Source organism: Pseudorca crassidens, chromosome 15 (assembly GCF_039906515.1).
Source record: "Pseudorca crassidens isolate mPseCra1 chromosome 15, mPseCra1.hap1, whole genome shotgun sequence".
NCBI lineage: Eukaryota > Metazoa > Chordata > Mammalia > Artiodactyla > Delphinidae > Pseudorca > Pseudorca crassidens.
In genome coordinates this window covers 38472180-38486500 of record NC_090310.1, presented here as the reverse complement: position 1 = coordinate 38486500, position 14321 = coordinate 38472180, and the positions used below count along the sequence as shown (strand labels likewise).

Here is a 14321-nt window from a genome sequence, read left to right as displayed (position 1 = left end):
GGACCAGGGCTCGAACCTGTGTCCCCTGCATTGGCAGGTGGATTCTTTTTTTTTTTTTTTTTGCGGTACACGGGCCTCTCACTGTTGCGGCCTCTCCCGTTGTGGCGCACAGGCTCCGGACGCGCAGGCTCAGCGGCCATGGCTCACGGGCCCAGCCGCTCTGCGGCATGTGGGATCTTCCCGGACCAGGGCACGAACCTGTGTCCCCTGCATTGGCAGGTGGACTCTCAACCACTGCGCCACCAGGGAAGCCCTGGAAGGTGGATTCTTAACCACTGTGCCACCAAGGAAGTCCTCCTCTTATTATTATTATTATTTTTTTTGGTTTTCTTCTATTTTCTCAATTAAGTTAACTAATGGATGACCTATTCTGTTAATTTAAAAATTAGGATTTTGGTTTACTAATCATAATTGTGTTTTTTCTGTTCTTTACCCTGTAATGCCTCTTCTCAGTTTTATTATTTCCTCTCTTATGCTCTCTATTGATTTACTTAGTTCTTTTTCTAAGCTTTGTTTGAGTTGGGAATTTAACTTGTTTTCATCTTTTTAAATAAAAATGTTTAATATTGTGAATTGCTCTATGATTAGTGCTTTAAATGTATTTCATAGATTCTGATGTGTAGTGTTTTCATGTCATTATTTTTTTTAGAAATTCTATACTTTCGGTTGTATTTCCCCACTCATCCAAGAGTTAATAGTTTAAAAAAATTTTTCCACATGAAAGTCTTTTTCTGTCTGCTTTTTGACACTGTTAACAACTTGTGGTCTTATTGCATCATGATCAATTCTATAACATTTCTACTTCATGGAACTCGCTGATGCTTCCTTTGTGACTGAATTAGATTTCTGTGGCTGTGTAACAGATTTCCACAATTCCACGGCTTGAGCCACACTTGTTTACCATCATCTCTCAGGTCCGTGGGTGTGAGGCCCCGCCCAGCTAGCCCCACTAGGGCAGTACAGGTGGAGGCTGCAGTCTTTGTGTGTGGGCGTCTCAACGAGGCTCAGGTGGGTGGCATGAAGCCCTTGGCGAGGGTAATCACAGGAGTCCCAGCACCTTTTTCAAGTCCTGTGGCAGGCCCCACCCGCATTCAGGGCCCTGGTCACAGTAGGGTCTGGGCCCTGCTTGGGCCTGGGCTGTGGTCAGTGGGGCTCGTCCTCTCTCCGCTGGGACCCCCACCCTGCGCCCCCTCCCCACCTGCGTGCGCCCTGAGCAGAAAGGTGAGCGGTTCGGAGGCGGAGGCCTGAGTATGATTGTCCGCAGGTGGTGGGCTTGCTTTCCTGCTGATTGTGCACGAGGTCTCCAGCGTCCGTTCAGAGATGAGGGAAGAGAAATCGAGTGAGCTGGTGGGTACGTTCAAGGGACGGGGTCCGGGTTGATTTGCGCTGCGCTGACCCGCTGTCGGGCTGGTCCCCCGGGGATGACAGCGTATGTGGGGCCATGGGGAGGTGGGGGCTTGTGAGTGGATGGGGGAGGGGCTCAGGCTGGGCAGGTGGAGCTGTGGTGGGGAGCGTGCTTTGGGTGGGGTGGAGGCAATGGCAGGGAGGGGGGCTGTGGGGGGAAGGTGTGGGGCTGGGGTAGGGGGCAGGGGGCAGGGAAGCAGGGTGAGGGTCAGGTGTTGGACGTGACGTGCGGGGGTCCTCGTCAGTTTGATGTGCCCGGGTAGGGGGCCTGGATGTGTCTGGGGTCTCCTCGGTCATTTGTGTGGGGTCAGGCTGGCGCCAGGTGCAGACTCCGAGCAGGCCGGGTCACCTGCAGGGGCCGAATCCTGACCGCGGGACCGTCAGGGGATTTGCCGCTTTCCTGTTTGGAGGCGTCTCCACAGGACAGAGACCTGGAGACAAGGGTCCCCGCTGCCACATCTGTCAGGAACGGCGTCATCAGGAGAGGTGATGTTTGAATCACATTTGGTTGGGAAACAGCCAGGAAGGAGGCGGGTTCCTTCTCTCCTGTGTGAGGAAGACCAGGAGACTCACATCTGTGTGCTTTTCGTTATTTGTTATTTTTCCCTTTGCCTTTTGTCACTGTCAGAAGCTAAGACCTGTAAGAAATAGATTAGGTTAGTGGTTTAAAAACCTCCCTGGAGGAACGCCCAGGCCGCTTCACTGCGATTTTACCAAATGTTTACACTACGTTGGGCTGTGAGCTGGGAGGCCGGCGTCCCTCGGCCCAGCTCTGTCCTTGAGCGCTGCCCGCGGGCACTGGACGTCAGTCCGAGTGAGGCCAGGGTCCGAAGCCACAGGCCAGTCAAGGCCCTTCTTGGAGGGCCTGGCTCTGGGGGATGCCCTGCGGCCGATACACAGGCCTTGTCAAGCTCTCACCTCAGGAGGACGAAAATCCCCATGAAGTTATTGACATGTTGGAATGATGCGTGGGGAGGCCGCTTGGCCTAGACGCTGTGAGCTGTGAACCTGCAAGTTCGAGGCCTAGCTCCAGCCTCTCACCTCCAGCTGTCGCCTATGACAGTCCCTAGGGGTCCTGCTGATGTGTTGACGCCCCTTCAGGGTCCCCCACCTGAGAGCCGCTGGGAGGGCACACCTGGGCTGAGCCTGGACCTGAGGGCGACCACACCAGGGGTGCAGCCCTTTCAGACCCAGCCTCTGAGGACCCCAGGGGGCGGGGGCGTCTGCAGGCCCACCCTGGGCCTGACCATGGTTCAGCACTAGACCCTGGGACACAGGGGTGTCTCCTGGGCCGGGGCCCCTGCCCTGGGGGAGGTGGCCTTTGTGTGATGCTCTGGCTGAGACATGGAGCTTGTCTGCCAGCTTCTCCCATCTGACAGTGGTGGCGTCCTGCCTTTTCTGGACTGTCTGCCCCCTCCCCGCTCTTGCCCAGCTCCTCAGAACAGAGGGGTCGGTTCTCAGCCAGACCGCTGTATGGTTTTCTCCACTGAGGAGGGGCATGGGGGAGAGGGGCGGCTGTGGGTGTGTAGATACCCTTTGTCAGGTTCAGGAAGTTCTTGTTCTGATTGGCTGAGAGGTGGTGGTTGTTGTTTATCATGAATAGATATTGAATTTTGTCTAATGTTTTTTCTTCATCTGTTGATATGATTATATGGTGTTTCTTATTTGGTCTTTTGATTTTCAAATTTTGAAGCTGAGCCCACTTGGTTGCTGGCTCATTTTCTATTTCATGAGTGATGTTGGTCTGTGGTTTTCTTGTTTGTCCTTTCTTTGGGCTTTGATTTGGGTAATGCTGACCTCGGAAGTGTTCCCTCCTTTTCTACTTTCTGGAAGGGATCGGGTAGAATTGGTGTTACTTTTTCTTTAAATGTTTGGTAGAATTCACCAGTAAAACCACCTGGGCCTGGACATTTCTCTTCCATAGTTTTAACTGCAAATTCAACGTCTTTGACAATTATAGTACTATTCAGTATCTATTACATTTTGGGTGAGTTTGGTTGTTTGTGATTTGGGGGGAATTGGTCCATTTCATCTAAGTTATCAAAGGAGGGGCGTTTCTGCTTCTGACTTGGGTGTGTCCATTGAAGCCGGGGCCAAGGGTGTGCCCCCAGGGCTGACCAGAGAAGTCGGAAGAAGCCTGGGGAGGAGGCTGCCCCCATCACATCCACACTAGAGCGGGATGGTAGGTGTGCTAGTGTCCTGGGGCTGCCAGATCAAATCACCACAACCTGGGTGGTGAAAACAGCAGACCCTCATCCTCTCACAGTCTGGAGGCCAGAAGTCAGACCAAGACAGAGGCTCCATGGGAGGATCCTTCCAGCCTCTTCCAGCTTCTGGGGGCTCCCATCTCCATCTTCACGTGACTTCTTCTCAGTCTGTGTCTGTCCTCTTCTGTCTCCTGTAAGGACACTGTCATTGGATTTGGGGCCTATCCCGGTAAGGCAGGATGATGGGGCCCTGGCAGTGGCCTCCCCTGCTGCCCGGCCCTGTGGGCTGCTCTCTGGTGTGGCCCCAGGTGTGGGGTGTGCCCCGCTCCTGTCGGTGCAAGGGTGCCTTCCTTTCCTGGCCCCAGCTTGGACCCACTGGTCCTGAGAAGGCTGCGAGAGACTCGCCGGTTTCAGCTCAGAGGCTGGGGCTGCGGGATCATCAGGGTGGGCAAGTCTTTCCACAAAGCCCCTCAGCTTCTGTCCCTGAGCTGTGAGGTGCACGTGGGTTCCCACCTTGTAGGCTGGTAAGGATGGCTCAGCACTGGCCCTGGGCGCCCGTCCGGGAAGGGATGGGCCGCTGTACCCTGTGCTGCTTGCAGGGACCTGGGCTCAGCGCCCCACCTTGTTTAGGGACCTGTGGGCACCCTGACCAAGGGTGGACGATGCCAGCCCCAACCCCCCCCTCCCGCTGTGAGCTGCCTCTGGCCCTTGCCAGCTGCGCGGCACAGATAGGAGTTCCGGGCAGTGTGCACTCTGCTTCCTGGGTCTGAGTGGGGTTCGGCTGCCTGTGCAGCTGTGGTGCCTGAGCCCCAACAGTGGCGGGCCAGCTGTCCCCCCAGCCTCGGGTTGGGCATTGCCCCTCTCATCCTGTGAAGAGGCGTCTGCGTGCCGGGTTTTCCTGGCTCTGCCATCTCCCTGCTAACCTGACCCGGGGAAGACAGATGCCTCTGCGTCCAGGGATCCTGGCGTCTTCCTTTTTGAGGCAGAGGAGGTGCCTGTGGTCTCAGGTGTCGTCCCCTCCTCTCCGGGCAGCTGTCCCCCTGACCCTTAGAGCATGGCCTGGCTGGTAGCCCCTCCAGGGCATCCTCTGCCAGCCCTGGGACGGGAGCAGGAGTAATTAGGTGCTGAGTCTCGGTGGGGTCAGCGGGCAGAGCCACGTCAGGGCCTCTAGCTTCCTCCACCTGGAAGCCCCCCCTGGGCTTTGCAGCCATTCCTGCCCCAGCACTCAGGGATGATAGAAGGGAACCCCCTTGATAACTGTGTCCCACCAGCCAAGACCCTGTGACACCAGCAAACGTGGAAGGAGCTGGTTGGCTGTGTGCACTGGGGGCTCGTACCCTGGCTCATTGCTGCCACAGCTGCCCTGGGTGGGTCAGTCAGTGCAGCCCCAGACTGGGCTGGGGGCTCCGGCAGGACCCGCCACAGCTCTGGGCAGGGGGCCGGGGGTCCTGCAGCCAGATGGTGTCCTCCTGGTGTCATCTTGGCTCCTCAGAGCAGCCGTACTGCTGGGTGTCCTCGGGGAGGGGGTGGGGACAGGCAAGCGAGACCGCACGTGTGGGCGCCAGACAGCCGAGGTGCCCCCACCCCCGGGATGCTGGACCTTCCTTTGGAAGAGGCATCTGAACCCGTGTGTTCTGCGCTTGCCAGGAGCTTATTTCCACCTGCTTGGAGGTCAGTCCAGGCAGGCCCAGCGTGGCCGCCTCTGCTGTGGCCCACAGGGTGGAGGGTCAGGTCTGGTGGTCACTCCTATTTCCAAAATATCTAGCTAGTCACACAATTTACGTAACTGTGATATTAGTATGAAATGTCATATACACAACTGTGTACTTAAGATGCACCCCTGTGCCAGTGTGCCTGCACGTGTACATATGTGGTCCTGCCTGTGTGCACACGTGTGTGCGGGGGCTCCACCAGCATCTGAGGTAGGCCTTGCTGACTCTGCTGGCCCCTCTTTCTCTCTTAGGGTGCGAGTCTCTCCTCCCCAGAAAAGTCTATGGAATAGGATGCCGCCCACAGCCCTGATCTGTGATTCCAAACCCCAAATGTCTCTTAGATGTTTGGCAAGAACCTGCGGTCGGTCCACCTGCCCTGTTTCTGTCTGGTTCTCCCGGTCCCTGTGGAAACCTGGAGTGTTGATGTTGATGCCTAGACTGTTCAGGCCCTGTGGCCGCACCTGATTCCCTCTGAACCCCCAAGCTGGCCCTGAGGGTCACAGATGAGGGACCAGGTGACCCGTGTCCTCGGCTCCTCATGGGGTTGGCCCATCCAGCACCCCAGGGGAGGTTGACAGACAAGGTTGGCACCCTTAGGGAAGGGCAGAGCGTTGGGGTGGGTCCCCTCCCAGGTGGGGCTCTTCCCCTTCAGAGCAGAAGGGAGCCTCTTGGTCTGTTTCCCCCTGGCCTGTCCTTATGGTTCTTCTTCCCAGCAAGGGGCCTGTGGTTCCATGGTGCCTGTTATGTCAGTTCCCAGTGTATTCCTGCCTAGAGCTGCTAGTGATGGAAAGTGGGTGCCACCCACAGCGCCTCCCCTCTGTGTTGGGCAGGAGGAGCTCAAAGAGCCCCGCCCTGGGCTGCGGACCTGCTGGTACCTCCCGGCATGGCCACCTGGGCACCTGCCTCACCATCTAGGGAGGAATTTGGCCCCTGTCCTCCCTAGGTGTCGCCCGTGAATGCCCAGTGTCCCGCTCCCCTAGGAACTCATACCAAAATTTGCCTGTATCCAGGGCAGTGTGCCCCCTGGGCAGGGGCGAGGGGTCCCAGTGGCTCCTGGCTGGGTGCGAAGGGCTCAGAGGGGCAGGTGGGGTCAAGGGCACAGATGCGTGGGGGGCCCTGCATGAGCTGATGGGGTGGAGCCAGTCCCCAGAGCAGAACCGTCCATCTCACTGCCCTGCATCCCGGACCCTTTTGGGTGGGGCTGCTGCCCGGGGAGGTGGTTGCCCACCTGCCCCCAGGTCATCGAGGAGGGTGGCTGTGGGGGCTACCCTGGGCCCCATGCTCTGCACGGCCAGATCTGGGCATGCGAGGCTCTCCTGAGTCCAGAGGCGCTGTCTCCTCCTCCAGTGTGTGGGTCTCTGGGGGTCCTTGCAGCACAGGGGCATAACCTGGGGGGTTTAGGAAGAAAGGAATGTCCCATCTCCCGGTCTGAGGCCAGAAGTCCGAGGCTCCAGGGGAAGATCCTTCCTGCCTCGTCCTGCTTCTGGGGGCTCTGGCATCCCTGGGTTGTGGCCGCATCACTGTCTCTGCCTCTGCGGTCACATGGCCTCCCTGTGTCTGTGTCTCTTCCTGGTGTGAGGACGCTGGACATTGGTTTAGTCCCAGCCTAACCTAGCATCACCTCCTCTTAACTGATCACATCTGTAAATACCCTATTTCTAAGGTCATGTTCTGCGGTTCTGGGTGGATGTGAACTCTGGGGGACACTATTCAACCCACCACCGCTGACCTGCAGGCCCTCACCGGTGGAGGTGATGCCCTTGTGTGGGGACTGAGGAGTATGGAACACTAGGCCCAGGGACACCTGTTCCGAGACTCCTAGTGAGGGACGTGTTGGGGTGGGCCAGGGAAGGCCTCTGGGGCAGACCTGTGTGCCGAGACCCTGGGTCAGTGGGCAGCCAGGGGCATTGGTCAGCAAGGGGGTGGGCTCATGGCACTGGGTCGACAAAAACAGCCGGCGGGTGAGGGGAGGATGGGATCCACTGGGGCTGAGCCATCGTCTGGGGGGCGTTGGCTGGGCCTGGTCCCCCCAGGACAGTGCCTGAGCTCTGAACGTGCCATCCACTTCCACTGGACACGACAGTGAAAGGGCTTGATGGCCTCAGTGCCCAGTGGGGATGGTCAGACGGGATGGAGGGACAGCCCAGCCGGCGGCTTGCTCGGCGCCAGCCCTGCAGCTGCACGACGGCCACAATGGACTGAGGGGCATTGATGGGGACACAGTTGGCCCCTGATAACTCGCTCGCTAATGGTGCTTCATATTTTTTTCGTCTAGAAGAATTGTGTGAGTGTGAAGACCAGCGGGGAGATGGAGGCCACTTGATGAAGAGCCTTGAGCCCACCCCTTAAAGGAACAAGGCGCGTTTCTCCCGAGGCTCTGACAGCTGGCTCCTTCAGCTTCAGCCCCGGTTATTGAGATGCAAATGTGTGCCCGCGGGGAGCGCAGCTGCTGGCTGGCGCTGAGGCCCTCGCCCCAGGTGCAGCCCTACCGAGCCAGCGCCAGCGGGGGCAGCGACGCAGATGACCCTCCCAGGACAAATGGAACCGTGGACCCCGTGCAGGAGGAAAGGCAGGTAAGAGGAGTCATCTGGTTCTGCCGGCTTCACGTCACCGCTTTCCTGACTTTCAGCCCCAGAGCAAGGTGTCCTTGCAGGTAGACGTGGGCCAACCGGGCGCCGCCAGCTCTATCTTGGGAGGCTTTGTGAACTTGCTCTGGTCCCTCAGCGTTCAAGCGTTGACTTTAGAAAAGAACCAAACTGCCCTGGGCGGGAGGGAGGGCTGTCTGAAGCTTTTGAGTCTCATCCAGCAGGTTTACAAACTCAGGGAACAGAAAGCCCTTCCACGATGGGCAACCAGCAAAGGGAAAGTGTGTCAGTCACAGCACAAGACAAGATGCGCAGGAACCCCACCCGGAGCCAAGTGGGCACAGCACCTTCTTACGCATGTCTATGAAAAGACAAACACCCAGCTCTGGGCTCATATAATAAATTCGGTGTAAAGGGTCTGACACTCAACGATGAAAACAGATTTTTCTGTCAAAAACGTTTTAATTGTGGATTGGAACACATACAGAAGTCCACAAAATGTGAGCTCAGAAAATGTTCAGAGGCTGAAGGTCGGTGTCCCCCAACGTGACCACAACCCTGCACTTAGCACCGCTTGCCTGTGAGCGTCGTACTGTAAGTGAAGTCACGAGGCGTGTATCCGAGTGCAGTAAAGTGTCCCGTTGTGTGAGTGCACGACCCCCGTCCACCTCTTCACTCCTGATGGGTGTTTGGTCTTTAGTGAACAGTGCTGCTGTGACCTGTAGTGCACACTTCTGTTGTGGACGCCCCAGGCATGGCGCAGCTGGGTCCTGGGTATGTACAGCGTCAACTTTTTTTTTTTTTTTTTTCTGTACGTGGGCCTCTCACTGTTGTGGCCTCTCCCGTTGCGGAGCACAGGCTCCGGATGCGCAGGCTCAGCGGCCATGGCTCACGGGCCCAGCCGCTCCGCGGCATGTGGGATCTTCCCGGACCGGGGCACGAACCCATGTCCCCTGCATCGGCGGGCGGACTCTCAACCACTGTGCCACCAGGGAAGCCCAAGTGTCTACTTTTAATAGATATCGCCAATCTATGCTTTTACCAGCATTTCCACTGCTCTGTGTCTTCATCAACACTTGATATTGAAAGTCTTATTTATTTTAGCCTGCCGTAATGATATTTCAGGGTTTCTTTGTTTTCTTTTCAAGACCAACTTGACTGAGGGACAAGTGGTATTGTGCCAGAGCTGGCTTGTACTGCTGCACAAGACTGACCATGCACACCCCTTCCCAGCTCTGGGCTGAGTGATGTGGTGGGAGTGTCTAGATCATGGAAATTAAAAAATACTACAAATCAGGGCTTTATGCAGAGAGTCAGTCGTACTTTACATGAAACAAAATGCACCTATTTTAAGTGTACAGCGTGATGGTTTTTGACAAATGTGTACACTGAGGTACCTACCACACAATTAAGATATGGAACATTTCCAGCCCCCGCAGATATTCCCTTGTTCCACTTCCCAGGGACAGAGAACAGGTCAATGGTTAGCCGGGGCGGAGTTGGGGAGGGATTGACTGGGACTTTTTTCCTCCCTAGAGTCCTATATAAATGGAATCATATGGTGTATATTCTTTTGTTCCTGGATTTGTTAGCTCAGCATGTTTTTGAGGTTCAAATGTGTAGCAATAATTTGATCTGTTTATTGCTAAGAATTATTTGCATGTTTACATGCAAATATTTGCATGTTTACATGCATGTTTACAACACAATGGGTTCATCCACTCGCCTACTGATGGACCCCTGGGCTGGTCCCAGCTCTTTGGTTATTATGAATAGGTCGGCTAAGAACAGTGCTTAAAGGTCTCTGTGTTTGGGGCTTCCCTGGTGGCGCAGTGGTTGAGAGTCCGCCTGCCGATGCAGGGGACACGGGTTCGTGCCCCGGTCCGGGAAGATCCCATATGCTGCAGAGCGGCTGGGCCCGTGAGCCATGGCCGCTGAGCCTGCGCGTCCGGAGCCTGTGCTCCGCAACGGGAGAGGCCACAACAGTGAGAGGCCCGTGTACCGCAAAAAAAAAAAAAAAAAAAGGTCTCTGTGTTTTCATACCTAGGAGAGGAATGGCTGGGTCATATGGTAGTACATGTTTAATGTTTTCAAAATGCCAAACTGTTTTTCATGTGATTGTACCTTTTTATAGTCTTTCTTTCTTTGGTTGCGCTAGTTCCTTAGTTGTGGGACGTGGGCTCCTTAGTTGTGGTATGCGAACTCTTAGTTGCAGCATGCATGTGGGATCTAGCTCCCTGACCAGGGATTGAACCTGGCCCCCCTGCATTGGGAGCACGGAGTCTTATCCACTGAGCCACCAGGGAAGTCCCATACCTTTTTATATTCTGATCAGTAGTGTGCGCTTCCTCCTCCTCTATTTTCTGAAAGTTTGTATAGAATGCCATCATTTCTTCATTAAATGTTGATAGAACTTACCAATCAGGCCATCTCGGTCTGAAGTTTTCTTTGTGAGATTTTAAATTATGAATTCAATTTCTTTAATTGTGATGGGGCTGTTTGGGTTTTCTCTTTCTTTGTGAGTCACTTTTAGTAATGTGTATATTTCATGGAATTCTTTTTCACTTCAACTAGGATGTCAAGTCTATTAGAATAATGTCCACAATATTCTCTTATTGTCCTTTCAATGTCTATAGGATCTGTAGTGATGTCCCCTTTTTCCTTCTTGATGTTGTAATTTGTGTTCTGTCTCCTTTTTGTCTGATCATTGTAGCTAGTTTATCCCTTTTACTGATATTTTCAAAGAACCAAATTGGGTTTCATTGATTTTGTTGTCTAATGTTTTGGCCCTGAAAGGGTTCTAGTTTTATGGAAAGGTCTTTGTTGGGAGTCCCCATGTCATCAGGACAAGGTGCCTCTTCCTGCAGCCTGCGGTGCACTGTTCTGGCTTTCAGCTTCTCTTCTTGCACTGCATTATATATTTTTTGTGAGTTCAGAAACAAAATTTATTTTTTTCCCCAGCATTTTTACATGGTTTCAGCCAAAGGGTTTTTGCAGTAGACTAGCTCACTGTGGTGCGATTTTTTAAAGGGACAACTTCTAGGTTAGAAAAAAGACAAGACGTCGTAAGAGATGGTGGGCCTCAACCTGGAAGCTAGCACAAGAAGACAAGAAAGAGGGAATTCCTTGGTGGTCCAGTGGTTAGGATTCTGTGCTGTCACTGCTGAGGGCCCAGGTTCGATCCCTGGTCAGGGAACTAAAATCCTGCAAGCCATGTGGTGTGGCCGAAAAAAAAAAAAACCCAAACCCCCAAAAAACCAAAAAGGCAAAGAGCCTCAGGTAGGAAGAAGAGAAATGATACTGTCCACTATTTGCACATAAACTACAGGCACGACTCGGAGATGCCATGGGTTTTGGTTCCAGAACATCCCAATAAAGCAAATCACATGATTTTTTGGTTTCCCAGAGCATATAAAAGTTACCTTTACACTGTAGTGTTGTCTATTAAGTGTGCAATAGCATTATGTCTAAAAGAGTAATGTTACATACATACCTTAATTTAAAAATGCTAATCATCATCTGAGCCTTAGTGAGTTGTAGTCTTTTTCCTGGTAGAGAGTCCTGCCTTGATGTTGATATCTGCTAACTGATCAGGGTGGTGGTTACTGAAGGTTGAGGTGGCTGTGACAATTTCTTAAAATAAGATAATGAAGTTCGCCACATTGATTGACTCTTCCTTTCATGAATGTTTTCTCTGTAGCATGCAATGCTGTTTGATAGCATTGTACCCATAGTAGAACTTCTTTCAAAATTGGAGTCAATCCTCTCAAACCCTGCTGCTGCTTTATCAACTAAGTTCATGTAATATTTAAAATTCTTTGTTGCCATTTCAACAGTCTTCACAGCACCTTCACTGAAGTTGATTCCATCTCAAGAAACCACTTTATTGCTCATCCGTGAGAGGCAACTCCTCATTCATTAAAAGTTTTGTCATGAGATTGAAGCAACTCAGTTACATCTTTAGGCTCCACTTCTAATTCTAGTTCTCTTGCTATTTCTACTACATCTGCAATTACTTCCTCCACGGAAGTCTTGAACCCCTCAAAGTCATCCATGAAGGTTTGAGTCAACTTCTTCCAAACTCCTGTTAATGTTGATAATTTGACCTCTTCCCATGAATCATAAAAGTTCATAATGGCATCTAGGATGGTGAATCCTTTTCAGAAGATTTTCAGTTGACATTGCCCAGATCCATCAGAGGAATCACTATCTATGGCAGCTATAGCCTTATGATATGCATTTCTTAAATAATAAGGCTTCAAAATAAAAAATTACTCTTTGATCCATGGGCTACAGAATGGATGCTGTGCTAGCAGACAGGGAAATAGCATTAATCTCATTGTACACCTCCACCAGACCTCTTGGGTGACCAGGTGCATTGTCAATGAGTAGTGATATTTTGAATCTTTTTTTTTCTGAGCAGTAGGTGTCAACAGTGGGCTTATAATATTCAGTAAGCCATGTTGTAAACAGATGTGTCATCCAGGTTTTGTGGTTCCATTTATTGAGCATAGGAGAGTAGATTTAACATAATTCTTAAGGACTCTAGGATTTTCAGAATGGTAAATAAGCATTGGCTTCAACTTAAAGTCACCAGCTGCATTAGCCCCTAACAAGAGAGTCAGCTTGTCCTTTGATGCTTTGAAGCCAGGCACTGACTTCTCCTCTCTAGCTGTGAAAGTCCTAGATGGCCTCTTGTTCTGATAGAAGGCTGTCTCGTCTACATTGAATACGTTGTTTGGTGCAGCCACCTTCATTAATGATCTCAGCTAGATCTTCTGGATAACTTGCTGCAGCTTCTACATCAGCATTTGCTGCTTCACCTTGAACTTTTATTTTATGGAGATGGCTTCTTTCCTTCAGCCTCACGAACCAACCTCTGCCAGCTTCAGGCTTTTCTTCTGCAGCTTCCTTGTCTCTCTCAGCCTTCACAGAATTGAAGAGAGTTACCCTTGTTCTGAATTAGACTTTGGTTTAAGGGAATGTTGTGGCTAGTTAGATCTTCAAGCTAGACTAAAACTTTCTCCATATCAGCAATAAGGCTGTTTCACTTTATCATTCATGTGTTCACTGGAGTGGCACTTTTAATTTCTTTCAAGAACTTTTCCTTTGCATTCACAGCTTGGCTGTTTGGTGCAAGAGGCCTGGCTTTTGGCCTACCTTGACTTTTGACATGCCTTCCTCACTAAATTTAATCATCTTCAGCTTTTGATTTAAAGCGAGAGACATGCAACTCTTCCTTTCACTTGAACACTTAGAGGCCCCTGTAGGGTTATTAATTGGCCTAATTTCAATCTTGCTGTGTCTTAGGGAACAGGGAGGCCTGAGGAGAGGGAGACAGATGGGGGGAACGGCTGGTTGGTAGAGCAGTCAGAACACACACATTTATCCATTCAGTTCATGGTCTTACATGGGTACAGTTCATGGTGCCCAAAACAATTACAATAGTGGCATCAAAGATCACTGATCACATAGCACCATCACAAACGCAATATTTCAAACATTTTCATTATTTTTAAGAGAATTACTAGAATGTGACACAGAGACCTGAAGTTAGAAAATGCTGTTGAAAAATGGCACCACAGACTTGATGCAGGGTTGCTTCAATTTGTAAAAAACACTGATTTCTGTGAAGTGCAATAAAATGAGGTCTGCCTGTATTAGAACTAACAAGAAACTTCAGCTTGTTTTGAGCAATGGGCCAGAGATAGTCAAGGCAGTTATGAGAAGTGGGGGCTGAGACCGTGAGGTACCGGGATCGATGATAAAGCTGTAACAGTGTGGACCATGCGGAACAGCTAGACAGGTATGACCCCTAGAACAGTGAGCCACACTGCCCAGAGGCAGGGTCAGCTGCTGTCCACCCAGTGAGGTCAGTCCTGGTGGATGAGGTGGTCACACACCTGTGGGGAGAGGGGTCAGGACCCCAACTATGTCCCAGGGCCTTGCTAAGAAGCTGATCTGGGTGAGGGTGGGGCAGGCGGCCTCAGACAGAAAGCCCTCCAGATGTGGGTTTAAGAATCACCCACACTGGGCTTCCCTGGTGGCGCAGTGGTTGAGAGTCCACCTGCCGATGTGGGGGACACAGGTTCGTGCCCCGGTCTGGGAAGATCCCATGTGCTGCGGAGCAGCTGGGCCCGTGGGCCATGGCCACTGAGCCTGCGCATCCGGAGCCTGTGCTCCACAACGGGAGAGGCCACAACAGTGAGAGGCCCGCGTACCGCAAAAAAAAAAAAAAAAAAAAAAAAGAATCACCCACGGCTGCCCTTTCACTTGCTCGAGTTTTCCTCGTCTAATTGGTAGTTGCATGTGTGACTCTCTTTCCAAGACCATCAGTTAAAAGAATGCCCATGTGTCACATGCTGGCTCTGGAAGCCCACCTTCCATCCCACTGGCTAATCAGAGCCTCATGT

At 52.2% G+C, this 14321-nt stretch overlaps 1 long non-coding RNA gene and 1 other non-coding gene across 2 annotated transcripts in view; both read left to right on the top strand.

The window, feature by feature from the left end:
- The window catches only part of LOC137207368 (uncharacterized), a 47596-nt gene that overhangs the window by 18150 nt on the left and 15125 nt on the right, over nucleotides 1-14321 (top strand). The window contains exon 2 of the long non-coding RNA XR_010935057.1: nucleotides 7599-7896. This is a non-coding gene — a long non-coding RNA (uncharacterized lncRNA). The remainder of the gene's footprint in view (nucleotides 1-7598; nucleotides 7897-14321) is intronic.
- TRNAD-GUC (transfer RNA aspartic acid (anticodon GUC)) lies at nucleotides 11032-11104 on the top strand. The gene has a single exon. It is a non-coding gene; the product is annotated as a tRNA-Asp (tRNA).